The 27,262-nt window shown below is 41.2% G+C and overlaps 1 protein-coding gene across 2 annotated transcripts in view; it reads right to left on the reverse strand.

Moving 5' to 3' along the window:
- The window catches only part of P2RY6 (pyrimidinergic receptor P2Y6), a 50,400-nt gene that overhangs the window by 15,553 nt on the left and 7,585 nt on the right, over positions 1-27,262 (reverse strand). The window contains exon 1 of one of the 2 annotated variants that reach the window (XM_070749477.1): positions 299-969. The exons of the other annotated variant lie outside the window; for it this stretch is intronic. The gene's annotated coding sequence lies outside the window, so the exon portion shown is untranslated. Of the gene's footprint in view, positions 1-298; positions 970-27,262 lie in introns of those variants that run through there. 2 annotated transcript variants of the gene reach the window in all.

The following is a 27,262-nucleotide window of genomic DNA, read 5'->3' on the forward strand; positions in this document are numbered from 1 at the left end:
GAGCAAATCCTCGAATCGCTGCAGGTGTTGCGTTACTAACACTGTTACTAAGTGGGTTCGGCTTCCGTTGACTTTGCTGGTCAGACGGTCGCAAAAGCGGATCCCATCCCCCTAGGATCCCACGACCCTTATAAATACGAGTCGGCTGCCCAGGGTCTGAATTTTGATCAGGTGACCACAGGGGAGACTGCAATGGTCAGTTAAGTGTGAAAAACAGCCCTATGCCGCTTTTGTCAGTTGCCGTTGTAACTTTGGATGGTCACCCAACGGGACGGTTGTAAGTCAAGGACAAACTTACCCCGTCCGGGTCTTGGTGGAAAATACTGTAAGCCAATGTTTCTTTGTGTTTTGGTGTCAAACTCAGCCGGCAAGCCTGTCTTGGATGTCCTCAATGGAAAAAGGCCGGGAGTAAATAAATATATTGTCACAATAAACGTGGAAACGTGGAAAGAAATAGCCTGAGAATCAATCGTCCACTTCGCATAGCAACATCAATCGTTTTTTTTTAAAGCTCTGATGAGCAAATCTTGCCTGTTTTTTCCTGGGATGCATTTAGTCTTAGCTCTCCTGCAAAAGCTTTGAACTCCTGAGACTTTTTGCAAGAACCCATCTCCATCACCACCTATAAGTCGTGATCTCCAGCATGTTTCGCACCCGGAGTCTTTTATCGAGGGGGAGAAGAGGATAAAACATATGAAGAACAATTGCAGGAACTGGGTATGTCTAGTTTAATAAAAAATAGGACTAGGGAGAAGAGGGAGTCAACCTACAAACCTATGGCCTACAACTACAACCTACAACTTTACAACCTTACAACCCACAAACTACAAACTGCCACCTATAAACCTACAACCTACAAACCTACGAACCTACAATTAACAATTTACAACCTGCAACCTGCAACCCTACAATCTACTACCTACAAATTACAATGTATAACCCTACAAACTACAAGTTACAATTTACAATCCTACAATCTACAACCTACAAATTACAATGTATAACCCTACAAACTACAAGTTACAATTTACAATCCTACAATCGACAACCTACAAACCTAAACCCCACAACCCCAAAACCTACAAACGAGTCTTTGGAGAGGGGCGACATACAAATCTAATAAATAATAATAATAATAATAATAATAATAATAATAATAATAATAATAATAATAATAATATTTTATTATGTAGCTTTATAGGATGTAAGTTGTAGGTTGTAGGATTGTAGCTTTGTAGGTTGATAATAATAATAATAATAATTATTATTATTATTATTATTACAACCTACAAAGCTACAACCCTTCAAACTACAAATTACAAACTACAATTTACAACCCTACAATCTACAACCTACAAACCTAAAACCCACAACCCAAAAGCCTACAGCCTACAAAGCTACAACCCTACAACCTACAGCCTATAAAGCTACAACCCTACAAACTACAACCCTACAACCTAAAACCTGCAACCTACAAAGCAAGACAAGGAACAATGGGTGGAGACCGAGCAAGGAGAGATTCAACCTAGAACTAAGGAGAAATTTCCTGACAGAACAATTAATCAGTGGAACAGCTTTTCTCCAGAAATTGTGAATTGCTCCAACACTAGAAGTTTTTAAAAAGATGTTGGATAACCGTCTGTCTGAAGTGGTGTACAGTTTCCAGCCTGAGCTAGACTAGAAGACCTCCAAGGTCCCTTCCCACTCTGTGATTTTGTTATCTGCTTATCTGCACAACAGATGTAAAGAGGTTAAGATCAATGGCCCGGTACTGTGTAAATAAATCAATGGGGTCATTTGTCAGGCCGCATAAACAGATCAATTGTCAGAATGTGTAAACAGATTGGATGCTCTAACAACTGTGGAGGAAGAGAGTGGGTGCAGAATGTGTGTGTGTGTGTGTGTATGTGTGTGTGTGTGTGTGTGTGAGTGATGGGCTACTACGGGTATGCAGAATTGGTAGAAAAAAATGATTTTTTTTCTTTTTCCCCCCTTCTGGGCTCTGGGTCTGTTTTTTTTCCTATCTCAGTAAATGAGTTTGGATGTGTATAATTTTAGAAGGGATGTGCGCTACTTGTGCGGCGTCCTTCAATATTCTTGTAGCATCCCACTGCTGCCCCAGAGTGTATCCACACCTGCTACTTCGGGTCTTGCTAGTGATGGTGTCCTACGGGTATGGTAGAAATTTTTTTATTTTTTTTTATTTTTTTCCTATCGTAGTACATGAGGTTGAATATATATAATTTTAGAAGAGCTCTCTCTCTCTCTCTGTGTACCTTACACATACAGTTTATATAGTAGATAATGTATATTTTTGTGCGTATGTGTGTAATCTGTATGTACACATATGGCATATATACGTAGAATTAAATAGCCTATTTTGGATGTTCAGTAATAGTAAATAGAGAGGGAAATTGTATCTCTTTGAGGCGAGGAGAGGCCAGGCCCCCTCACCCAAACTCTTGACTTGAGTGATGTCAAGTTGGCCACCTTTAAGCAAGTCACATGACCTTTAAGCCACCCCCGTCACATGATTGCCAAACCACTCCCATCTGGTCGCATGACCTTTAAGACACCTGGTCACATGATTGTCAAGCCACTCCTGCCTGGTCACATGGCCTGCAAGCCACACCCACAAAATAAGCCACGCTCATAGCATGGTAGTGTTGTGGTTGGCTCTGGCCCAGCTCCTGCCCCAAGGAATGTGGAGGTGGATGTGGGGGAAACATCCACATGTCACAGGCCTGTTTTGCTCCCCATAGAATCTGCCGACGAAGTCTCCTCTGACGAAAGAAGTGTGAGTAGCAGGGAAGGGGGGAGTTTGGCAGACAGCCCAGGAGGAGATCAATCATTCTTATCATCCCTGGATTCTGAACAAGAACTTATGACAGATCCACGCATGCGTAGAGTGATGCATAGGAGGGAACAACTGAAGGATTATTACAGGAGATAAGTGAGGCCATCTGTGGTTGGGTGGGGCTGCGGTAATTAGTGCTACAGATAAAAAGAACAGCGTGCTTGTTTAGCCCCATGGCAGTTTATCTGATTTATAGTTTCATCAAGATGGTGGTTTTTGCGGTTTCCCTGTTCAAGACTGTGTGTGGACTTTCTGGACTTTAGAATTGGACTCAATTTCCCAGTTACTGGGTGAGAAATTGTATTGCATTTAACCTGTGCCTTGTGTGTACCAGAAAATCCCTTTGACATTTAAAAAGGGAGCTGTTTCTGTTTTTCTGTTGATAAACACTTTTGGTTTTCCTTCCCTTCTATCGTGTGGTGTGTGTCTTTTTGGACTAATTACCCTGTAATTACAGGTGGTTGGGACACGCCGGCAGAACAGGTAGAATTTTTTTTTTTTAGCCATTCACTGGTGTGTGTGTGTTTCTATACACACACATACACATATACATATTTATGACGACATGTGTATGTATGCATACAGTTTTGCAGCAGCAAATATGCAAATATGTGCAATTTTTATCGTAATCTATCGATCCTCCAGAGTTTACTCTCAAATATCTCGGATTGACAGGATGTGGTGGCTCAGTGGCGAAGACTGTGAGCTTTGTCGATCAGAAAACTCCGCAATTCAGCGGTTCAAATCCCTAGTATCACATAACAGAGTGAGCTCCTGTTACTTGCTCCACACCTGTCAGCCTAGATGTTTGAAAGCACGTAAAAAAAATGCAAGTAGAAAAATAGGGACCGTCTTTTTGGTGGGAAGGTAACCGCACTCCATGTACAGGGATGGGCGTGGCTTATTTTATGGGTGTGGTTTGATGGTGATGTGACCCAGCAGGAGTGGCTTGACAATCATGTGACTGGGAGTGGCTTAAAGGTCATGTGATTGGGCCTACCGACCAAGATAAGTTTTCAAATAGAAGTTTGGACTCTTTTTCAGTTGATGAAGTCACATTATTTGAATAGCCACAAAAAGGACAAATGGTAGGCAGCGTTATTTGTGGAGGAGCACAGTCACATTTTAAAGTTTTGTCCTGAACTCACAAGGTTCAGTAGGATAACAGGTTAGGCAATTTTCTTGAATTGCTATAAAAGTTCAGTTCTAGATAATGATTAAAAGGATTAAAGTGTTTATGGGTAAAAACATACTATTTAATTATTTCCTATTTTAAAAGTAATGAAGGATCCTACTAAGGTACTAGAGAAGGAAGGACAATAAAACAACTACAGTATTAAGTATTCAATAAATAGTGCATAAACTTACTACCTCACTGTGTGTCCTTCCCCCTGGGGGCAGCAGTCAATTACTGTCAATGCACCTTTGGAGTTGAGTCATTTCGTCCTTGTGACCACGGAGACGTGTTAGGACAGAACTAGCTAACGGAGATGAGCATCGCCCTCTAGAGTCAGGAACAACTAGCACATATGGGGCTACCTTTGAAAAGTGTTCGGAGACTTCAGATCATGCAGAATGCGGCCGCGAGAGCCATCGTGGGGCTTCCTAGATTCGCCCATGTTTCTGCAACACTCCGCGGCCTGCACTGGCTGCCGATCGGTTTCCGGTCACAATTCAAAGTGTTGGTAATGACCTTTAAAGCCCTACATGGCATTGGGCCAGAATACATCCGGAACCGCCTTCTACCGCACGAATCCCAGCGGCCGATAAGGTCCCACAGAGTTGGCCTTCTCCGGGTCCCGTCGACCAAACAATGTCGTTTGGCGGGCCCCAGGGGAAGAGCCTTCTCTGTGGCAGCCCCGGCCCTCTGGAATCAACTCCCCCCAGAGATTAGAACGGCCCCCACCCTCCTTGTCTTTCGCAAATTACTTAAGACCCACCTTTGTCGCCAGGCATGGGGGAGTTAAGTTATCCTTTCCCCCTAGGCTATTACAAGTTATGCATGGTATGTTTGTGTGTATGTTTGGGGGGTTTTTTATAATAAGGTTTTTTTAGTTGTTTTTATTAATTGGATTGTTCATGTTGTTTTACCACTGTTGTTAGCTGCCCCGAGTCTGCGGAGAGGGGCGGCATACAAATCCAATAAATAAATTAATTAATAATAATAATAATAATAATAATAATAATAATAATAATAATATGTGCAAAGGAAACTTTTACCTTTTATCTCTGATGGTGCAAACACATCCAAATTTTAACCATTGTGATTAAAATTTGGATGCATTTGCACAATCAAAGGTAAAATAGGCTCCTCCAGAGTTTACACTCCAATATCCATGATTATGCAAATGCACGGACATTTTAATCACAATCTATCAGACCTCCAGAGTTGACATTCAAATGTCTACGAAGATGCCAACTCGCTGTATGTATAAATGATGGATTTTGGCGCTGTTCTCCTGATAGATACCCTGCTGCTTTATGGATTACGAAGATTTAAAAGCTTTCTTGGAAAGCTCAGCTGAGGATCAGGGCTGCTGGGAAGTTACAGATCCCGTCTTAGAGCAGGCACCTGTGATCGGAAGATTGTGTAAGAAAATCTACAAAATGCCTTGCGATCAAAGCCTCCCTTTCTGGTACGTTGTTCATGCATACTTTACACAGAACCTATGGAAATATATCCTTAAGGTCTGGTTTTGCAAGAAGGGAGATGAAATCTACCATCTCAAAGTGGGCAGGTTTGATTATAAATAATTAAATAATAATAATAATAATAATAATAATTATCATCATTATTACAAGTGGAACACTCAAAAAGGAGACAGAAGGACTAATACTGGTGGCACAAGAACAGGCCATTAGAACAAATGCTGTCAAATCCAGAATAGAAAAATCAACAGACGATCCAAAGTGCAGACTCTGTAAAGAAACAGATGAAACAATCGATCACATACTCAGCTGCTGCAAAAAGATCGCACAGACTGACTACAAGCATAGACATGATGCTGTGGCACAGATGATCCACTGGAAATTGTGCTGGAACTACCATTTACCAGTGGCAAAGAACTGGTGGGATCATAAGCCTGAAAAAGTGGTCGAAAATGAGCAAGCAAAACTACTGTGGGACTTCCGACTTCAGACTGACCGAATTCCGAAGCTTAACACACCAGACATTGTGATCGTGGAGAAAAAGAAAATATGGATCATCGACATCGCAATCCCAGGAGACAGCAGAATTGAGGAGAAGCAGCTAGAGAAATTAGTGAAATACGAAGATCTGAAAATCCAGCTGCAACGACTCTGGCATAAGCCCGTGAAAGTGGTCCCAGTGGTACTTGGCACGCTGGGCGCAGGGCCAAAGGATCTCAGTGGACATTTGAAAACCATCGGCATTGACAAAATCTCAACCTGTCAATTGCAAAAGTCCACTTTACTGGGATCGACAAACATAATTCGCCGCTACATCAGGCAGTCCTAGGTGCTTGGGAAGCGCCCGACTGGTGATGAAATACGAAATCCAGCATAGTGATCTCGTTTGCTGAGTGGTATTGACATAATAATAATAATAATAATAATAATAACAACAACAACAACAACAACAACAACAACAACAACAATAAACAGAGTTGGAAGGGATCATGGAGGTCTTCTAGTCCAACCCCCTGCTTAGGCAGGAGACCCTACTCCACTTCAGACAGATGGTTATCCAACATCTTCTTAAAAACTCCCAGTGTTGGAGTATTTACAACTTCTGGAGGCAAGCTGTTCCACTGATTAATTGTTCTAACTGTCAAGAAATTTTTCCTTAGTTCTAACTTCCTACTCTTCCGAAATGGGTGATAGGAATGATGAGAAAAAACTAGTAGTAATAGTAGTGCAGACTTAGTAAACTGTAATGCTCTCTACATGGGGCGACCTTTGAAAAGTGTTCGGAAACTTCAGATCGTGCAGAATGCAGCGGCGAGAGCAGTCATGGGCTTTCCCAAATATGCCCATGTCACACCAACACTCCGCAGTCTGCATTGGTTGCCGATCAGTTTCCGGTCACAATTCAAAGTGTTGATTATGACCTTTAAAGCCTTCATGGCATTGGACCAGAATATCTCCGAGACCGCCTTCTGCCGCATGAATCCCAGCGACCGATTAGGTCCCACAGAGTTGGCCTTCTCCGGGTCCCGTCAACTAAACAATGTCGGTTGGCGGGCCCCAGGGGAAGAGCCTTCTCTGTGGCAGCCCTGACTCTCTGGAACCAGCTCCCCCCAGAGATTAGAACTGCCCCTACTCTCCTTGCCTTCCGTAAGCTCCTTAAAGCCCACCTTTGTCGTCAGGCATGGGGGAACTGAGACATCTCCCCCGGGCATATACAATTTATGCATGGTATGTTTGTATGTATGTTTGCTTAGTAAATGGGGTTTTTAAAATATTTTAAATTATACTTATTAGATTTGTCATGAATTGTTTTGTTTTGTTGTGAGCCGCCCCGAGTCTGCGGAGAGGGGCGGCATACAAATCTAATAAATAAATAATAAATAAATAAACAAACAAACAAACAAATAGTATGACAGTGTTGAGGGAATGATTGTTTAGCAGAGTGATGGCGTTTGGGGAAAAACTGTTCTTGTGTCTGGTTGTCTTGGTGTGCAGTGCTCTGTAATAACGTTTTGAGGGTAGGAGTTGAAACAGTTTGTGTCCAGGATGTGAGGTGTCAGTCAATATTTTCCCCGCCCTCTTTTTGACTCGTGCAGTCTACAGGTCCTCAATGGAAGGCAGGTTGGCAGCCATTGTTTTCTCTGCAGTTCTGATTCTCCTCTGAAGTCTGTGTCGGTCTTGTTGGGTTGCAGAACCGAACCAGGCAGTGATAGAGGTGCAGATGACAGACTCAATGATTCCTCTGTAGAACTGGATCAGCAGCTCTTTGGGCAGTTTGAGCTTCCTGAGTTGGCACAGAAAGAACATTATTTATGGTGCTTTTTTAATGATATTTTGGATGTTAGGTGACCATTTTAGGTCTTGAGATACGATAGAACCTAGAAACTTGAAGTTCTCTACTGTTGATACTGTGTTTTCTAGTATTGTGAGAGTTGGTAGAATGGGAGGGTTTCTCCTAAAGTCTATTTCATTAAGTTAGTTTATTTGCTGTGGACGTGGCTATCACAGGCATTGGGTCCCACCTCCCGTTTTTCCATTGTTGGGACCAGCTGGTCAATGTTTAGGGTTTCCCCCCTCCTTTAAACTCCTTTCTCTCCCTTTTTTTCATCGTAAAACTACGCCAAGCGACCTTATCTTACTGGCTGAAGGCATCTGGCCAGTGAAACCAGTTAGGGAGGACTGAAAGGAACTTGTATAAAGTTCATGTTTTTTTCCTTCATGCCGGCATAGGGAAAACCAGATGTTTCCACGTGTCAGATGCTAAAAAAAATATTAATATAGAATAGAATAGAATTCTTTATTGGCCGAGTGTGATTGGACACACAAGGAATTTGTCTTTGGTGCAGATGCTCTCAGTGTATATAAAAGAAAAGATGCATTTGTCAAGAATCAGGAGGTACAACACTTAATGATTGTCATAGGGGTCAAATGAGCAATCAGGAAAAAATCCATAGTAATAAAAATATTCTTCCTTCCTTCCTTCCTTCCTTCCTTCCTTCCTTCCTTCCTTCCTTCCTTCCTTCCTTCCATTTCTATGCCACCCACTATCTAGGGATTCTATTTTATTTTATTTATAGAAACATAGAAACATAGAAGACTGATGGCAGAAAAAGACCTCATGGTCCATTTAGTCTGCCCTTATACTATTTCTTGTATTTTACCTTAGGATGGATCTATGTTTATCCCAGGCGTGTTTAAATTCAGTGACCCTGGATTGACCAACCACATCTGCTGGAAGTTTGTTCCAAGCATCTACTACTCTTTCAATCAAATATTTTCTCACGTTGCTTCTGATCTTTCCCCCAACTAACCTCAGATTGTGCCCCCTTGTTCTTGTGTTCACTTTCCTATTAAAAACACTTCCCCCCTGAACCTTATTTAACCCTTTAACATATTTAAATGTTTCGATCATGTCCCCCCTTTTCCTTCTGTCCTCCAGACTATACAGATTGAGTTCATGAAGTCTTTCCTGATACGTTTTATGCTTAAGACCTTCCACCATTCTTGTAGCCTGTCTTTGGACCAGTTCAATTTTGTCAATATCTTTTTGTAGGTGAGGTCTCCAGAACTGGACACAGTATTATTCCAAATGGGGTCTCACCAGCGCTCTATACAGCAGAATCACAATCTCCCTCTTCCTGCTTGTTATACAGGGGAGTGAGGACAAAATTATCCATGTATAGAATAGAATAACAAACTTGGAAGGGACCTTGGAGGTCTTCTAGTCTAACCCCCTACTTAGGCAGGAAACCCTACACCTATGTTGGTGACCCTATGGAACAGTGCCAGAGGTGTCACATAGTTTCTCTCTGCGGGCGCGTGAGCTGTCACCACAGTTCAGCTCTTCTGCGCTTGAACGCCCGCCTCTAACCAGCCAGTCACTCACAGTCACTCATGCCCTCATCACCTCGAGGTTCGACTACTGTAATGCTCTCTACATGGGGCTACCTTTGAAAAGTGTTCGGAAACTTCAGATCGTGCAGAATGCAGCTGCGAGAGCAGTCATGGGCTTACTCAGGTATGCCCATGTTTCTCCATCACTCCGCAGTCTGCATTGGCTGCCGATCAGTTTCCGGTCACAATTCAAAGTGTTGGTTATGACCTTTAAAGCCCTTCATGGCACTGGACCAGAATATCTCCGAGACCGCCTTCTGCCGCACGAATCCCAGCGACCGATTCGGTCCCACAGAGTGGGCCTCCTCCGGGTCCCGTCAACTAAACAATGCCGGTTGGCGGGCCCCAGGGGGAGAGCCTTCTCTGTGGCGGCACCGGCCCTCTGGAACCAACTCCCCCCGGAGATCAGAACTGCCCCTACTCTTCCTGCCTTCCGTAAACTCCTCAAAACCCACCTTTGCCGTCAGGCATGGGGAAACTAAACATCTCCCCTGGGCACGTTGAAGTTATATATGGTATGCCTGTATGTGTGTATGTTAGTATAGGGGATTTTCTTAAACTCATAATATTTTAATTAATTGGATTGTATTGGATTGTTTTTCACTTGTTGTGAGCCGCCCCGAGTCTTCGGAGAGGGGCGGCATACAAATCCAAATAATAAATAAAATAAATAAATAAATAAATAGATTAGATTTTGCCAAGGCAGCCTAGAAGTAGAGAAAATGAAACGGGTTAAGATGTCTGGTCGCTGCAATTCACAACTGCTTAAATCAAAACTAAAGAATGTTTTGGAACCAAATTCCTGCAGCAAGGAGGATTAAAAGATTTGTTGTTCCCTCCGAAATTCCTCCCATCGAGGGCGAGATCAAAAAGAAAGAAAGACGAAAGAATGAAAGGAAGCAAACACAACCTCGAGATTTAAGACAGGAGCCTCTCAGTCCTAGATGACCCTTCTGGCCTTTTCCAACTCTATCATTCATGGCTGCCCAGGGTTGGAGAGTGGAGACCCCTGACTTAGATGACCCTTCTGGCCTCTTCCCACTCTATCATTCATGGCTGGCTGGGGTATTCTGGGAGTTGAAGTCCACAAGTCTTAAAGTGGCCATGGATGGAGACCCCTGACTTAGATGACCCTTCTGGCTTCTTCCAACTCTATCATTCATGGCTGGCTAGGGAATTCTGGGAGTGGAAGTCTTCAAGTCTTAAAGTGTCCAGGGTTGGAGAATGGAGACCCCTGACTTAGATGACCCTTCTGGCCTCTTCCAACTCTATCATTCATGGCTGGCTGGGGAATTCTGGGAGTTGAAGTCCCTAAGTCTTAAAGTGGCCAGGATTGGAGACTCCTGACTTAGATGACCCTTCTGGCCTCTTCCAACTCTATCATTCATGGCTGGCTGAGGAATTCTGGGAGTGGAAGTCCCCAAGTCTTAAAGTGGCCAAGGTTGGAGACCCCTGACTTAGATGACCTATCTGGCCTCTTCCAACTCTATCATTCATGGCTGGCTGGGGAATCTGGTCATTCTGAAGTTACCTTTTGAGGGATCTGTTGTAATTTCAAATTGTTGGTAAGCAGCCAAAAGTTGGGGACAACCTGATTTTTAAAAAAAAACCACAGATAGGAAGTTACACTGCTAAAAAAAACCAAGTGAACACTTAAACAACACAATATAACTGGCTTAAGACCTACCTGTATCGCCAGTCATGGGGGAATTGAGACATCTTCCCCAGGCTTTTATTTTTTATGTATGGCATGGTTTTTAAATGATGGGTTTTTGAGATGTTTTTTAATATTAGATTTGTTTACATTGTCACACTGTTATTATTATTATTGTGAGCCGCCCCGAGTCTTTGGAGAGGGGCGGCATACAAATCTAATAAATTATTATTAAATTATTATTATTATTATAACTCCTAATAAATCAAACTTCTGTGAAATCAAACTGTCCACATGGGAAGCAACATTGATTGACCATCAATTTCACCTGCTGTTGTGCACGTTCAACTCTGTACAGAACAAAATATTCAATGAGAATATTTCATTCATTCAGATCTAGGATGGGTTCTTTGGGTGTCCCCTTTATTTATTTATTTATTTATTTTGAGCAGTATAGATTGAGGACAGTAAATTTAGAGAAGTTTTCTTCGGTAAAACCAGAGCTGGGCTGAAACCAGGCTGATGCATTTATCATGTCTGTCCCTGGCTGGCAGCCTTCCAACGTCCACCCAGACATCAAATATGAGAAACTTTTTAAAGAAAAAAGAGAGCATTTTTAAACAGTCGTTGCTCAACACATCTGTGCTTTCTAGATGTTTCTGAAGAGCAGGAAAATGTGTTGCAGCAGCCACTCAAAAAGTGCATGGACCACATGGGCAAATCTTGGTTCCTTCGACCTTCAAATAAATATTGGAATTCTCCAAATAAGGCGATTTACAGCTCTGGAGTCCAGGATCTTATCTAATGCTTCCTTTTTACACACAACCTTCTTAAGAAATGCAGAAGGGGAGTTTCAACTACAAAAGACGATACATGAGACGCTCCTAAGCTTCTTAGAAAAGTCTGGGATTTCATTCCTTTTGCTCCAAAAATAAGGTTTCTGAGCCCAAAAGAAAGAGCCCAGGAACACCGCCAAGAAGGTCTCTAAAAACTGGACCACCGGGGACAGAGTTGATGGTCCTCAGGTGGCCTGGTGCAAACCGATGCTTTCAAAAATTAATTATTGAATTCTCCCTTTTTTGCTTCTCCACCAGGTCCTCCTAACACCAGCACCACTGAGGCAGCCAAGAGGTTGCTCGGTGAAAGACAAAAACCTCTCTCCTCGAAGTGGATAAGTTCAAATGAATGAATTGATTTTTTAAAAAAAAATTAAACCTTTTGGAAAGAGAAATCAAAGAGATTCCAATCCAATGCCAATGAGAAAGAAGCAGGGGAGTGAGGAAGGAAGGAAGGAAGGAAGGAAGGAAGGAAGGAAGGAAGGAAGGAAGGAAGGAAGGAAGGATCTGAAAGGGAATTTAGAGAGAGGAATGTGAGGTGTGTCAGGAGCATCTTGGACTGTTGGTCCCTTTTCATCTCTGAGCTATTCTATTCTATTCTAAATTCTTATTCTTATTCTTATTCTATTCTACTCTCCTCTACTCTATTCCATTCCATTCCATTCTATTCTAAATTCTTATTCTATTCTAAATTCTTATTCTATTCTATTCTATTCTGTTCTGTTCTATTCCATTCCATTCTATTCTTTCCTTATTTTGTTCTTTCCTTATTCTATTCTTTCCTTATTCTATTCTATTCTTTCCTTATTCTATTCTATTCCATTCCATTCCATTCTTTCCTTATTTTGTTCTTTCCTTATTCTATTCTATTCTATTCTATTCTTTCCTTATTCTATTCCATTCCATTCCATTCTTTCCTTATTTTGTTCTTTCCTTATTCTATTCTATTCTATTCTTTCCTTATTCTATTCTATTCCATTCCATTCTTTCCTTATTTTGTTCTTTCCTTATTCTATTCTATTCTATTCTATTCTATTCTTTCCTTATTCTATTCCATTCCATTCCACTCCATTCCATTCCATTCTTTCCTTATTTTGTTCTTTCCTTATTCTATTCTATTCTATTCTATTCTTTCCTTATTCTATTCCATTCCATTCCACTCCACTCCATTCCATTCTTTCCTTATTTTGTTCTTTCCTTATTCTATTCTATTCTATTCTTTCCTTATTCTATTCCATTCCATTCCACTCCATTCCATTCCATTCTTTCCTTATTTTGTTCTTTCCTTATTCCCTTCCCTTCCATTCCATTCCATTCTTCCCTCTCCCTCCCTATCTATGCCTTCCCTCCATCATCTACCTGCCTATTCCAGTGGTTCCCAACCTTGGTGGCCACTAAAATGGAGAAACCCCCATCCATCTTCTCTGTGTCTGTCTAGCAGCTGCACATCATATTGACATTTTCACTGAATTTATTCCGACAGCGCTTCAAAAAATGCCTTTTCTCATCAGCCGCAGCTAGTCCAGACCCTATGAATATGCAAATGCTTTATTTCTGTTTGCATCATCAACACTTGACATTTCTGCCTTGGCTCTGAGTGGGATTTGCCCTTTTGGACCCACTCAACCATCTGGCAACTGTTCGTGATGGGTATTTCCCTCCCTCATCTTATTTTACCCATGCCACCATATAGGACAAGAAGCAATGGATGGAAACTAAACAAGGAGAGAAGTAACTTGGAATTAAGGAGAAATTTCCTGACAGTTAGAACAATTAATCCATGGAACAACCTGCCACCAGAAGTTGCGAATGCTCCAACACTGGAAGTTTTTAAGAAGGTATTGGATAACCATTTGTCTGAAGTGGTGTAGGGTTTCCTGCCTAAGCAGGGGTTGGACTAGAAGACCTCCAAGGTCCCTTCCACCCCTATTACTCTATTCTATCACTGCCCTACAGTTGGCGGTCCGGTCTCTTCTTGAAAGACCCCAAGGATGAAGGACCCACAACTTTCGAAGGCACAAAGGTTGTTCCATGAGTTGATGGTTCTCCCTGTCAGAAAATTCCCACAGCTTCAACCACAACAACACAAGAGCACATAAGAGATTCAAGCTCAATATTAACCGCTCCAAACTTGACTGTAAAAAATATGACTTTAGTAATAGAGTTGTTGAAGCATGGAACTCATTACCGTCCTCCGTAGTGTGATCCCCTAACCCCCAAAAGTTTACCCTTAGACTATCCACAGTTGACCTCTCCAGATTCCTAAGAGGTCAGTAAGGGGCATGCATAACTGCACTATAGTGCCTTCCGACCCCTGTCCTATTGTCTCTCCTATATCCCATATATCTTCTCTTCTATCCCTATATCTTTCTTCTATTCTCTCATTTATTATTTTATCCTATACTCTCTCTTCTATTCTTTCTCTAATTCTATTTCCTTGAAGGTGTCCTCCATTACAAGTAGGATGCTTGGCTGCATAGCTAGAGGTATAACAAGCAGGAAGAGGGAGATTGTGATCCCACTATATAGAGCGCTGGTGAGACCACATTTGGAATACTGTGTTCAGTTATGGAGACCTCACCTACAAAAAGATATTGACAAAATTGAACGGGTCCAAAGACGGGCTACAAAAACAGTGGAAGGCCTTAAGCATAAAACGTATCAGGAAAGACTTCATGGACTCAATCTGTAGAGTCTGGAGGACAGAAGGAAAAGGGGGGACATGATCGAAACATTTAAATATGTTCAAGGGTTCAATAAGGTTCAGGAGGGAAGTGTTTTTAATAGGAAAGTGAACACAAGAACAAGGGGGCACAATCTGAGGTTAGTTGGGGGAAATATTATTATTATTATATTTATTTATTTGTTTGTTTATTTGTTTGTTTGTTTGTTTGTTTGTTTGTTTGTATGCCGCCCCTCTCCGTAGACTCGGGGCGGCTCACAAAGATCAGAAGCAACATGAGAGAATATTATTTTACTGAAAGAGTAGTAGATCCTTGGAACAAACTTCCAGCAGAGGTGGTTGGTAAATTCACAGTGACTGAATTTAAACATGCCTGGGAGAAACATAGATCCATCCTAAGATAAAATACAGGAAACAGTATAAGGCAGACTAGGTGGACCATGAGGTCTTTTTCTGCCATCAATCCTCTATGTTTATATTACCTTCATTGTGTATTATTGTGCATTGGACAAAATAAATAAATAAATAAAATTTCATTCCAGCTTTTTTTTTTTTTTTTTAAATCACATGCAGCCCCAACATGTTCCCTCTAATTTTTTTGGGGGGTGGGCGGAAAAGTATAGTTTCTGAGCGGCAGTCTCTTTGGGACTGGGCGGTACAGAAATAATAAACAAACAAACAAACAAACAAACAAACAAACAAATAAATAAAAAACCCACCCTGTTTTGCCTCAGAGTATTTCAAAATAAAATACTGTACTGTGTGTCTATAACAGTGAGCTCATAAAAGGGCAACTCTATCAATATCAAAATGCCACTTAAATAGTTGAGCTAGTTTCAAACTAGATTTTGATTTTCTTTCTCTCTTCCTTACTCCCATTCTTTTTCTTTCTCTTTTCCTTCCTCTCTTTTTTCTATCTGTTTCTCTCTCTTCCTCTCTTCCTCTCTCTCTCCTTCCCTCTCACTCTTTCCCTCTCGGCTTCTGGGCAGATTTGGAAAACTCTGAGTTGATGATGATTTTTAAGTGAGCGATTGCTCACTGCTCAGCTTAGAGGGAACTATGAGCCCCAACCCCCACCCAGGGAGAAGGGGAAAACCCCCTCCCCTTCCGAGCACTTTGCAAGCATTAGCTGATTACTCAGTCTGCCAATCTGCCCTGTTTCCATCCGGTTTATGGCCCCCTGGCAGGTTGTACCATGCAAAGAAAGAGTTATGTTGATTGATCGATGCTGCCCGCCTGCCAGGCCTCCATTAAGGAAGAGGCAGTTGGGCCAAAAGGAGAAGCGAGAAAGGGGAGGGGGATTTGGCAGAGGCCAGGCCTGACTTGCAGGTGAACGGAGCATCCGTTGCAGAGAAGAGAGAATTCTAGGCCTGGAAGGGACCTCAGAGGTCATCTAATCCAACCCTCTGATCCGAGCGGGAGATCCTATTTATTTATTTATCAGACTTATATGGCACCTTTCTCCAAGGACTCAGGGCGGCATATAACATAAAAGCTGCTGATCCAGTTCTACAGAGGAATCATTGAGTCTGTCATCTGCACGTCTATATCTATGTCGGGTTTGGTTCTGCAACCCACAAGACCGACACAGACTTCAGAGGAGAATCAGAACTGCAGAAAAAACAATGGCTGCCAACCTGCCTTCCATTGAGGACCTGTAGACTGCACGAGTCAAAAAGAGGGTGGTGAAAATATTTACACGCCCCTCGCATCCTGGACACAAACTGTTTCAACTCCTATCCTCAAAACGTTGCTACAGAGCACTGCACACCAAGACAACTAGACACAAGAACAGTTTTTCCCCAAATGCCATCACTCTGCTAAACAAATAATTCCCTCAACACTGTCAGACTATTTACTAAGTCTGCACTACTATTAGTTCCTAGTTTTTTCTCATCATTCCTATCATCCGTTTCCCCCAACTTATGACTGTTTGACTGTAACTTGTTGCTTGTATCCTTAAGATTTTTATTAATATTGATGGTTTCCTGATTGCTTATTTGACCCCTATGACAATCATTGTGTTGTACCTCATGCATCTTTTTCTTTTATGTACACTGAGAGCATCTGCACCAAAGACAAATCCCTTGTGTGTCCAATCACACTTGGCCAATAAAGAATTCTACTCTATTCTATTCATTTAATGCTGTCTCTCAAAACCTAATTTTGTCTCCTGGTTTCTACCACCATTTAATTTTCCAGTTTTAACTCAAATCAACCAGCCGATCTTTGATTCCTGCATTCAACCCAAGCACAGATGTGTAGTAGATCTGTATAGCCTGGAGGACAGAAGGGAAAGGGGGGGACATGATCGAAACATTACGTTAAAGGGTTTAATAAGGTTCAGGAAAGAAGTGTTTTTAATAGGAAAGTGAACACAAGAACAAGGGGACACAATCTGAGTTAGTTGAGGGAAAGATCAGAAGCAACGTGAGAAAATATCATTTGACTGAAAGAGTAGTAGATGCTTGGAACAAACTTCCAGCAGACATGGTAGATAAATCCACGGTAACTGAATTTAAACATGCCTGGGATAAACATAGATCCATCCTAAGATAAAATACAGGAAATAGTATAAGGGCAGACTAGATGGACCAGGAGGTATTTTTCTGCCGTCAGTCTTCTATGTTTCTATGTTTCTAAGTAATCTTTACCCTAATTAGAGTTTTAGGGTAGCACAGCACCCCGAAACCAACCAGCCCCACGAGTTGCGTCAAAACAACAAACAGGTTGGCTTATTCCCACCCAGTGCTGGAAGTCAGCCAAAGTTGAATTGGAATGCATGTGATCACATGAAATCCATTTTCGTCCTCGTGCGGTACAGGGGGTCCTCGGATTACAACCGCAATAAGCGACGGGGAATTTCCATTTTTAAATCGTTGCTGCAGACCTCAAACTGAGCTTTCCAGTAAAGCTTTTAAATCTTCGTAATCCATAAGCAGCAGGCACTTATCAGGAGATCAGCGCCAAAACCATCATTTATATGGCAGGCTGGCACAATCATAGATATTGGAGTGTCAACTGATAGACTGTCATTAAAATGTGCATCCATTTGCATAATTGCTGGGTGCAAAACTCTGCCTTCTGACTCTGCTATGCTGACACGGTCTATTCTATTCTATTCTATTCTGTTCTGTTCTGTTCTATTTTCTCTTCCCTTCCCTTCTCTTCTCCATTATCCTATCCTATGCTATCCTTTGCTTTGCTATCCTATCCTATGCTATGCTAGCCTATCCTTTGCTAACCTATCCTATTCTAGTTTCTCTTCCCTTCCATTCTCTTCTCCACTCCATTATTCTGTTTTGTCATATTCTATTCTATTCTATCCTATCCTATCCTATCCTGCATTCTATTCTAATCTATTCTATTCTATTCCATATTCTATTCTTTTCTATTCTATCCTATCCTATCATATTCTGCATTCTATTCTATTCTATTCCATATTCTATTCTATCCTATCATATTCTGCAATCTATTCTAATCTATTCTATTCTATTCCATATTCTATTCTTTTCTTTTCTTTTCTATTCTATCCTATCCTATCCTGCATTCTATTCTAATCTATTCTATTCTATTCCATATTCTATTCTATTCTATTCTATTCTATTCTATCCTATCATATTCTGCAATCTATTCTAATCTATTCTATTCTATTCCATATTCTATTCTTTTCTTTTCTTTTCTATTCTATCCTATCCTATTCTGCATTCTATTCTATTCTATTCTATTCCATATTCTATTCTATCCTATCCTATTATGCATTCTATTCTAATCTATTCTATTCTTTTCTATTCTATTCTATCCTATCCTATTCTGCATTCTATTCTATTCTATTGCATATTCTATTCTATCCTATCATATTCTGCATTCAATTCTAATCTATTCTATTCTATTCTTTTCTATTCTATTCTATCCTATCCTATCATATTCTGCTTTCTATTCTAATCTATTCTATTCTATTCCATATTCTTTTCTTTTCTATTCTATTCTATCCTATCCTATTCTGCATTCTATTCTATTCTATTCCATATCCTATCCTATCCTATCCCATTCTATCTCAACCTGCAAAACCTCTTCGCCCGGGGTTGGTGGGTGGGCGAAAGGCAGGCGAATTCCAGCTTCCTCCGAAAACAATAAAACCAGCTTTCGCCTCGGAGGGAGCGTGTGTGTGTGCAGGTGGGTTGGAGAGATTTTGTTTCCCACCCGGTGGGTCTGAAACCGAATCCGTCCCTGGGAAAGTCCTCCGAAGAAAGGCTTCTGAAGGCCGGAGGTTATCTTGGGGCAGGTTACGTGTTGCTGCTGCAGGTTACATTATTCGGTATCATTTTCCTGGGCCGGATTTGTTCCCGAGAAGGAAGAAGGCTCTTGAAATCCGATTGAAGGCTTCCTGCCCCCCTGTTTGATTTTGAACAATCGCCTTCCTGCAAGGCTCAAACAATGGCCTTGTTTGCTGGCGAAAATCTTCCCTTACAGAGTGGGAAGGGACCTCCGAGGTCCGCTAGTCCAGCCCCTTGTTCAGGCAGGAGACTCTATGGGGTTTCTTTCTTCAGCAGGGGGTTGGACTAGAAGACCTCCAAGGTCCCTTAAAATTAGTAATAGCATTTAGACATATACTGCTTCTTGGTGGTTTTACAGCCCTCTCTAAGCAGTTGACAGAATCAGCCTTTTGTCCCCAACAATTTGGGACTTCATTTGACCCCCCTTGGAAGGATGGAAGGCTGAGTCAACCGGGAGCCGGTGGTGAGATTTGAACTGCTGAACTATAGCTAGCAGTCAGCAGAAGAGCTTGCAGTACTGTACTCTAACCACTGCACCATCTTATCTATGTATCTATGTATCTATGCATCTATGCATCTATGCATCTATGCATCTATGCATCTATCTATCTATCTATCTATCTATCTATCTCTATCTATCTCTATCTATCTATCTATCTATCTATCTATCTATCTATCTATCTATCTATCTATCTATCCAGATAGATGATAGATAGATAGATAGATAGATAGATAGATAGATAGATAGATAGATAGATATGATAGTTGTAGGTAGATAGGTAGGTAGATAGGTAGGTAGGTAGGTAGGTAGGTAGGGAGAGAGAGAGAGATGTGGATGGATGGATGAATGGATGATGCAAGAGAAAGAGACAGAGATTTTGATAGAGATAGAGACAAAGATGGTAGATAGATAGATAGATAGATAGATAGATAGATAGATAGATAGATAGATAGATGTGGATGGATGGATGGATGCTGAGAGAGTAAGAGACAGAGATTTTGATAGAGATAGAGGCAAAGATGGTAGATTGATCGATCTATAGATAGATAGATACACACACACACACACACACACACACACACACACACACACACAGGGTGGACTTCAATTTGATCAATATTTCACTTTTCTCGACTCCCACCCACCCACGCCCCAACCCAGCACTATTTTCAATACCTAAATTTCATTAAAAGCTCCTTCCATTCATCCAGAAAGGCATAGAACAAACAAGTAAAGCCACTTTGGTTCTAACAGTGGCGAAATGATAATTAAATGCCTTTAATGTCATTTGGAAACAGAGAAATGGCCTCGTGGGTGGCAGAGCAATTAGGAATCAACCCACCTCTGAATAAACAGCCCAAAATAAAACTCGTCTGTGTTCACATTTCAAGGCCTGCGAGCTGCCTCCCTTTCATCCTAGGGACCCCATTGCATGCCGAGCGTGAAATAAATTAAGCGGAAAGACGCAAGAAAGCCGTTGCAAATGACTCTATAATGTTATTACGCGGTTATTATTACTGCCCGGGATAGTTTTAACTGAGTGGTGATTTATATCTGGGCTGTTTCTGTGTTAATGTTTGACTATCTCGAGAATCATTGGAATATTTATGAACTAGAGGTTGAATTCCTGGCCTTGAATCTATGAACTGGTTTCTTAGGCCAGCGTTTCCCAACCTTGGCAACTTGAAGATATTTGGACTTCAACTCCCAGAATTCTCCAGCCAGCATTCGCTGGCTGGGGAATTCTGGGAGTTGAAGTCCAGATATCTTCAAGTTGCCAAGGTTGGGAAACAGTGTCTTAGACAATTCGTTATCAAGAGTCAGTGCAAACTTTTTTACTACAACACCGTGGGCGTGGCTTATTTTGTGGGTGTGGCTTGCTGGCCATGTGACCAGGTGGGAGTGGCTTGACGATCATGTGACAGAGGTGGGTGGCTTAAAGATCATGTGACTGGCTTAAAGGTGGCCAACTTGACTTCACTCAAGTTGGTTAAGGTGCCTGGCCTCTCCTCGCCTCAAAGAGATACAATTTCCTTCTCTATTTACTATTTGTATTTACTATTTGTATTTACTATTTGCCGCCCCGAGTTTTCGGAGAAGGGCGGCATACAAATCTAATAAATAATAATAACAATTTCTGAACACCCAAAATATACTATTTAATTCTATGTATATATGCCATATGTGTACATACATATTACACACAGGCACACAAAAAATATACATTATCTACTATATAAACTCTATGTGTATGTACGTACACACACCACGCGCATAGCTCTTCTGAAATTATAGAAACATAGAAACATAGAAGATTGTCAGCAGAAAAAAGACCTCATGGTCCATCTAGTCTGCCCTTATACTATTTCCTGTATTTTATCTTAGGATGGATATATGTTTATCCCAGGCATGTTTAAATTCAGTGACTGCGGATTTACCAACCACGTCTGCTGGAAGTTTGTTCCAAGTATCTACTACTCTTTCAGTAAAATAATATTTTCTCATGTTGCTTTTGGTCTTTCCCCCAACTAACCTCAGATTGTGTCCCCTTGTTCTTGGGTTCACTTTCCTATTAAAAACATTTCTCTCCTGAACCTTATTTAACCCTTTAACATATTTAAATGTTTCGATCATGTCCCCCTTTTCCCTTCCCTTATAGACATTCAACCACATTTACTGCAATAGGAAAAACGTACCCAGAGCCCAGAAGGGAAAAAAAGAAAAAAAATTCAATTTTCTTCTACCGGTTTTGCGTACCTGACTGTACCTCTAGGAGCCCATCGCTGTCGAGAGTTCATGATTTATAACCGCAAAGTTCCTCTTATCAACCGAAACAGCGGTTGTGAATTTCGCCTCATGTTACAACGTTTCCCACCATAGTTCCTAAGTGAATCACTGCACCTTTTCCTCAAGTGCATTAGTTTACATTTGCAAACATTGAACTGCAGTTTCCATTGCTTTGACCACTTATCTAGTAAAGCTAAATCATTTGCCATATTACAGACGCCTCCAGAAATATCAACCCTATTGCACACTTTAGAGTCATCAGCAAATAGGCAAACCTTCCCTACCAAACCTTCCCCTATGTCACTCACAAAGATATTAAAAAGAATAGGACCCAGAACAGACCCTTGTGGCACACCGCTTGTAACCTGTCTCTGCTCAGAATACTCGCCATTAACAATAACTCTCTGATGTCTACGCTTCAGCCAGCTTGAAATCCACTGAACTATCCAGGGATTAAGTCCAATCTTCACTAATTTATCTATCAGCTCTTTATTTGGAAGTGGTTGGCGTGGTTCACTTAGCCATCGCCTTGCTTAGCCATGGGAATCCTGGTTTCAACTACCGTCATAAACCGAGGACCCCCCATTCAACATTAGCCCAATCCAGAAATACAAGCGTTCAGAACAGAATCGCTCAGGACACAAACCACATGCAGAAAATATGCTGCCAACACAGAAATCTGAACTCTCACAGCTACACAGACCTAACGTTTTTGAAAACCCTGTAAATTCCGGGCTGGGAAGTTTTGTAAATGGTTCTTATTTCAACGGTGTGAAAGAAAGAGAACATAGCGGTAAAAAGATATGGAAAGAAAAAAGAGAAGTCCCAAAAATATGCATTCTCCCCCCCTCCCCGGAAGAGGTAACTGTATTTTCTTTCAATGGCTGCCAACCTGCCTTCCATTGAGGACCTGTAGACTGCACGAGTCAAAACGAGGGCAATGAAAATATTGACTGACCCCTCGCATCCTGGACACAAACTGTTTCAACTCCTACCCTCAAAACGTCGCTACAGAGCACTGCACACCAAAGACAACTATACAGAACAACAGTTTCCCCCCCGAAATCCATCACTCTGCTAAACCAATAATTCCCTCCACACTGTCAAACTATTCATTAAGTCTGCACTGCTATTAATCTAATCCTTCTTATTACTATCTCCTCCCATTTATGACTATGATCTGTTGCTTGTATCTTTACGATTTATACTGATTTAGTTTCCTAGTAAAATAGGGTAGGATAGGATAGGATAGAATGGAATGGAATGGAAAAAAATGGAATGGAACGGAATGGAACAGAATGGAATGGAATAGAATGGAACAGAAAATAGAACAGAATAGAATAAAATAGAAGACTAGAATAAAATAGAATAGAATATTTACATATCTGAAATAAAACAACCAAGATTAGGAAGCAGTAAGGACCCCACAGTTCAACTGTGAGTTGCAAATATTCTCTTCTATTGAGATAATTAAGAGTCAACACTGACGATGGCTTAAAATCAATCAATCAATCAATCAATCAATCAATAATTGAACTCCCTGGAGAAGTCTTTAATGTTGGGACAGATAGAAGGAAGAAGGAAGAAGAAAGGAAAAAGGAAGAAGAAGAGGAGAAGTAGTAGTAGTAGTAGTAGTAGTAGTAGTAGTAGTAGAGGAGGAGGAGGAGGAAGAGAAGAAGAAGAGGAAGAGAAGAAGAAGAAGAAGAGGAAGAGAAGAAGAAGAAGAAGAGGAAGAGGAGGAAGAGGAGCAGGAGGAGAAGGAAGAGAAGAAGAGGAGGAGGAGGAGCAGGAGGAACAGACGGATACTCAGTTCTAGTGGTGATTGGGGCACCTGGGAAACGAGTGTAAGAGTAGAGAATGACATATATCAGATATCAATCCCATAATCCCCTATTCAGTACATTTATTGAAGGATGATGGGAGCAAACATCCCACATGGTAGAGAGAAAAGGCTGCAATAGACCAGGCTTGCAAAATGGAGTTGACCACTAGATGGCAGCAAAGTGTAAGATTTTGCTACCACTTAGCGAATGTATTTACATTTTCTTTGGCCAGGTGGGATAATTCTGGTACGAAGATGAAGAACAAAAAATTGGCACTCGAGAACTGAGGTCATTTATGAATCCAGAAGGTCCCAATTCAAACTTTCTCTCTCGCACACACTTTCACAGATCCATAGACCCAAAGACCAAGAAAAGACAACAACAGCCAGGCTAAAAACTCCAAAGTCAAACGCAAAGTCCTTCCAGAATGGCTTCATTAGAAGAAGAAAAAAATCTTCCCCTTTGAATTTGCTTCTCCTGATTACAGATTTCAATATCCACTCAACAGAACAAAATAACAGAGTTGGAAGGGACTTTAAAAGTCTTCTAGTCTAGCCCTCTGCTCAAGACAGAATTCCTATATACCATGTCAGACAAGTGACTGTTCAGTCTCTTCTTAAAAACCTCCAATAATGAAGCACCCACAACATCTGGTGGCATGCTGTTCCACTGGTTAATTGTCCTCACCTCAGGAAATTCCTCCTTAGTTCTAAACTGCTTCTCTCCTTGATTAGTTTCCATTCATTTCTTCTTGTTCTACCCTCAGGTGCTTTGGAGAATAGGTTGACTCCCTCTTCTTTGGGGCAACCCCTGAGATATTGGAAGATGCTATCATGTCTCCCCTAGTACAGTACTTCTTTTCATTAAACTAAACATACCTGTTGAATTTTGAGTTGAACGGAAAGGCAAAGAGTGACTTTCATCTAAAGCTCTCTATTTAACCCAGTGAAACAAGTTAAATTAAATTTAATTGAACTAGCCATGCTCAGTTCCCGCAACAGTTCTTCATATGTTTTAGCCTCCAGTTCCCTAACAAAAGACTGACGGCAGAAAAAAGACCTCATGGTCCATCTAGTCTGCCCTTATACTATTTCCTGTATTTTATCTTAGGATGGACCTATGTTTATCCCAGGCATGTTTAAATTCAGTGACTGTGGATTGACCAACCATGTCTGCTGGAAGTTTGTTCCAAGCATCTACTCCTCTTTCAGTCAAAGAATATTTTCTCACGTTACTTCTGATCTCTCCCAACTAAACCCCTTGTTCTTGTGTTCACTTTCCTATTAAAAACACTTCCCTCCAGAACCTTATTTAACCCTTTCACATATTTAAATGTTTCGATCATGTCCCCCTTTTCCTTCTGTCCTCCAGACTCTACAGATTGAGTTCATGAAGTCTTTCCTGATACGTTTTATGCTTAAGACCTTCCGCCATTCTTGTAGCCCGTCTTTGGACCCCTTCAATTTTATCCATATCTTTTTATGGGTGAGGTCTCCAGAACTGGACACAGTATTCCAGATGTGGTCTCACCAGCGCTCTATACAGCAGGATCATACTCCCCCTCTTCTTACTTGTTATACCTCTAGCTATGCAGCCAAGCATTCTACTTGCTTTCCCTACCGCCTGACTGCACTGTTCACCTGTTTTGTGACTGTCAGAAATCACTACCCCTAAATCCTTTTCTTCTGAAGTTTCTGCTAACACAGAACTTTATTATTATTATTATTATTTATTTATTAGATTTGCATGCCGCCCCCTCTCCGTAGAACTACCAATACAATGCTCAGATTGAGGATTCCTTTTCCCCAAGTGCATTATTTTACATTGAGAAACATTAAACTGCAGTTTCCATTGCTTTGACCACTTATCTAGTAAAGCTAAATCATTTGCCATATTACAGACGCCTCCAGGTGGCCAGGGAATTCTGGGAGTTGAAGTCCACCAGTTTAAAAACCACCTAGGTTGAGAAAAACAATCCTAAATCTGAAAACCGCTGGGGTCTCACCAGCGCTCTATACAGCGGGATCACAATCTCCCTCTTCCTGCTTGTGATACCTCTAGCTAATCCTCTTGGTTGCTCTTCTCTGGGCTCTTTCTAGAGTCTCAATATCCTTTTTGCATCGGGGCGACCAAAACTGAATGCCGTTTTCCAAGTGTGGCCTTGTAAAGTGGTATTAACACTTCCCGTGATCTTGATTCCATCCCTCTGTTAATGTAGCCTAGAACTGTGTTGGCTTTTTTGGCATCAGATTGTGTTGGCTTTAGGCATCAACCTAAACATCAGAAATTAAAGGAACAATTGTAAATGTAAAATAATGCACTTTGGGAAAAGGAATCCTCAATCTGAGTATTGTATTGGCAGTTCTGTGTTAGCAAATACTTCAGAAGAGAAGGATTTAGGGGTAGTGATTTCTGACAGTCTCAAAATGGGTGAGCAGTGTAGTCAGGCGGTAGGAAAAGCAAGTAGGATGCTTGGCTGCATAGCTAGAGGTATAACAAGCAAGAAGAGGGAGATTATGATCCTGCTATATAGAATGCTGGTGAGACCCCATTTGGAATCCTGTGTTCAGTTCTGGAGACCTCACCTACAAAAAGATATTGACAAAATTGAAGGGGTCCAAAGACGGGCTAAAAGAATGGTGGAAGGTCTTAAGCATAAAACGGATCAGGAAAGACTTAATGAACTCAATCTGTATAGTCTGGAGGACAGAAGGAAAAGGGGGGACATGATCGAAACATTTAAATATATTAAAGGGTTAAATAAGGTCCAGGAGGGAAGTGTTTTTAATAGGAAAGTGAACACAAGAACAAGGGGACACAATCTGAAGTTAGTTGGGGGAAAGACCAAAAGCAACATGAGAAAATATTATTTTACTGAAAGAGTAGTAGATCCTTGGAACAAACTTCCAGCAGACGTGGTAGATAAATCCACAGTAACTGAATTTAAACATGCCTGGGATAAACATATATCCATCCTAAGATAAAATACAGAAAATAGTATAAGGGCAGACTAGATGGACCAGGAGGTCTTTTTCTGCCCTCAGACTTCTATGTTTCTATGTTTCTAACAAGTCTCAACATCCTTTTTACACCGTGGCGACCAAAACTGGATGCCGTATTCCAAATGTGGCCTTACCAAGGCCTTATAAAGTGATATTAACGCTTCACGGGACTAAACCCACCCAAAGGTTAAAAAAAAAATCCGTTCAAGGTTAAAAAAAAAGTTTGCTGCTTTTGTGGTAAATACTCAGGCGGTAAAACCAGCAGAATAGACAGTGGGGCTGAGTTAGGAAAGCTGTTGGATGTCCTTGGAAAATCTGCCAAGGGTTTTTCCTTTTTTGCCTTTAATAAACACAGCCTCTTCTGGAGGAGAGAGAGTCGGATGGCAAGAATTGATTTTCCAGTCACAAATGGGAGCGAAAAAGCTGGATATGATCGATAGGCTCGGCCAGGCTGGCTAGAGACCAAAAACCGGCTGCGTTTGCAAAATGGAGCAAATTAGGTTAGTTTTAAACTTAAGTTAGTTTTGCTGTGATTTAGCGTGCTCTTCGAAGTACAAGCTGTTTGGCAACGTTTTGGGATAAAATCAAGATCAGGCGAAGTGTTAAAACTACTTTATAATGTCTTGGGAAGGCCACACTTGGAATACGGCATTCAGTTTTGGTTGCCACGTTGTAAAAAGGACTCTGAGACTCCAGAAAGAGTGCAGAGAAGAGCAACTAAGATTATTACCAACAGCTCATCTGTTTGGAACCCCTATCGCATCTCAGACTTTAACACCCTTGAAAATGTTCAAAGATG

Source organism: Erythrolamprus reginae, chromosome 4 (genome assembly GCF_031021105.1).
Source record: "Erythrolamprus reginae isolate rEryReg1 chromosome 4, rEryReg1.hap1, whole genome shotgun sequence".
In the NCBI taxonomy this organism is placed as follows: domain Eukaryota; kingdom Metazoa; phylum Chordata; class Lepidosauria; order Squamata; family Dipsadidae; genus Erythrolamprus; species Erythrolamprus reginae.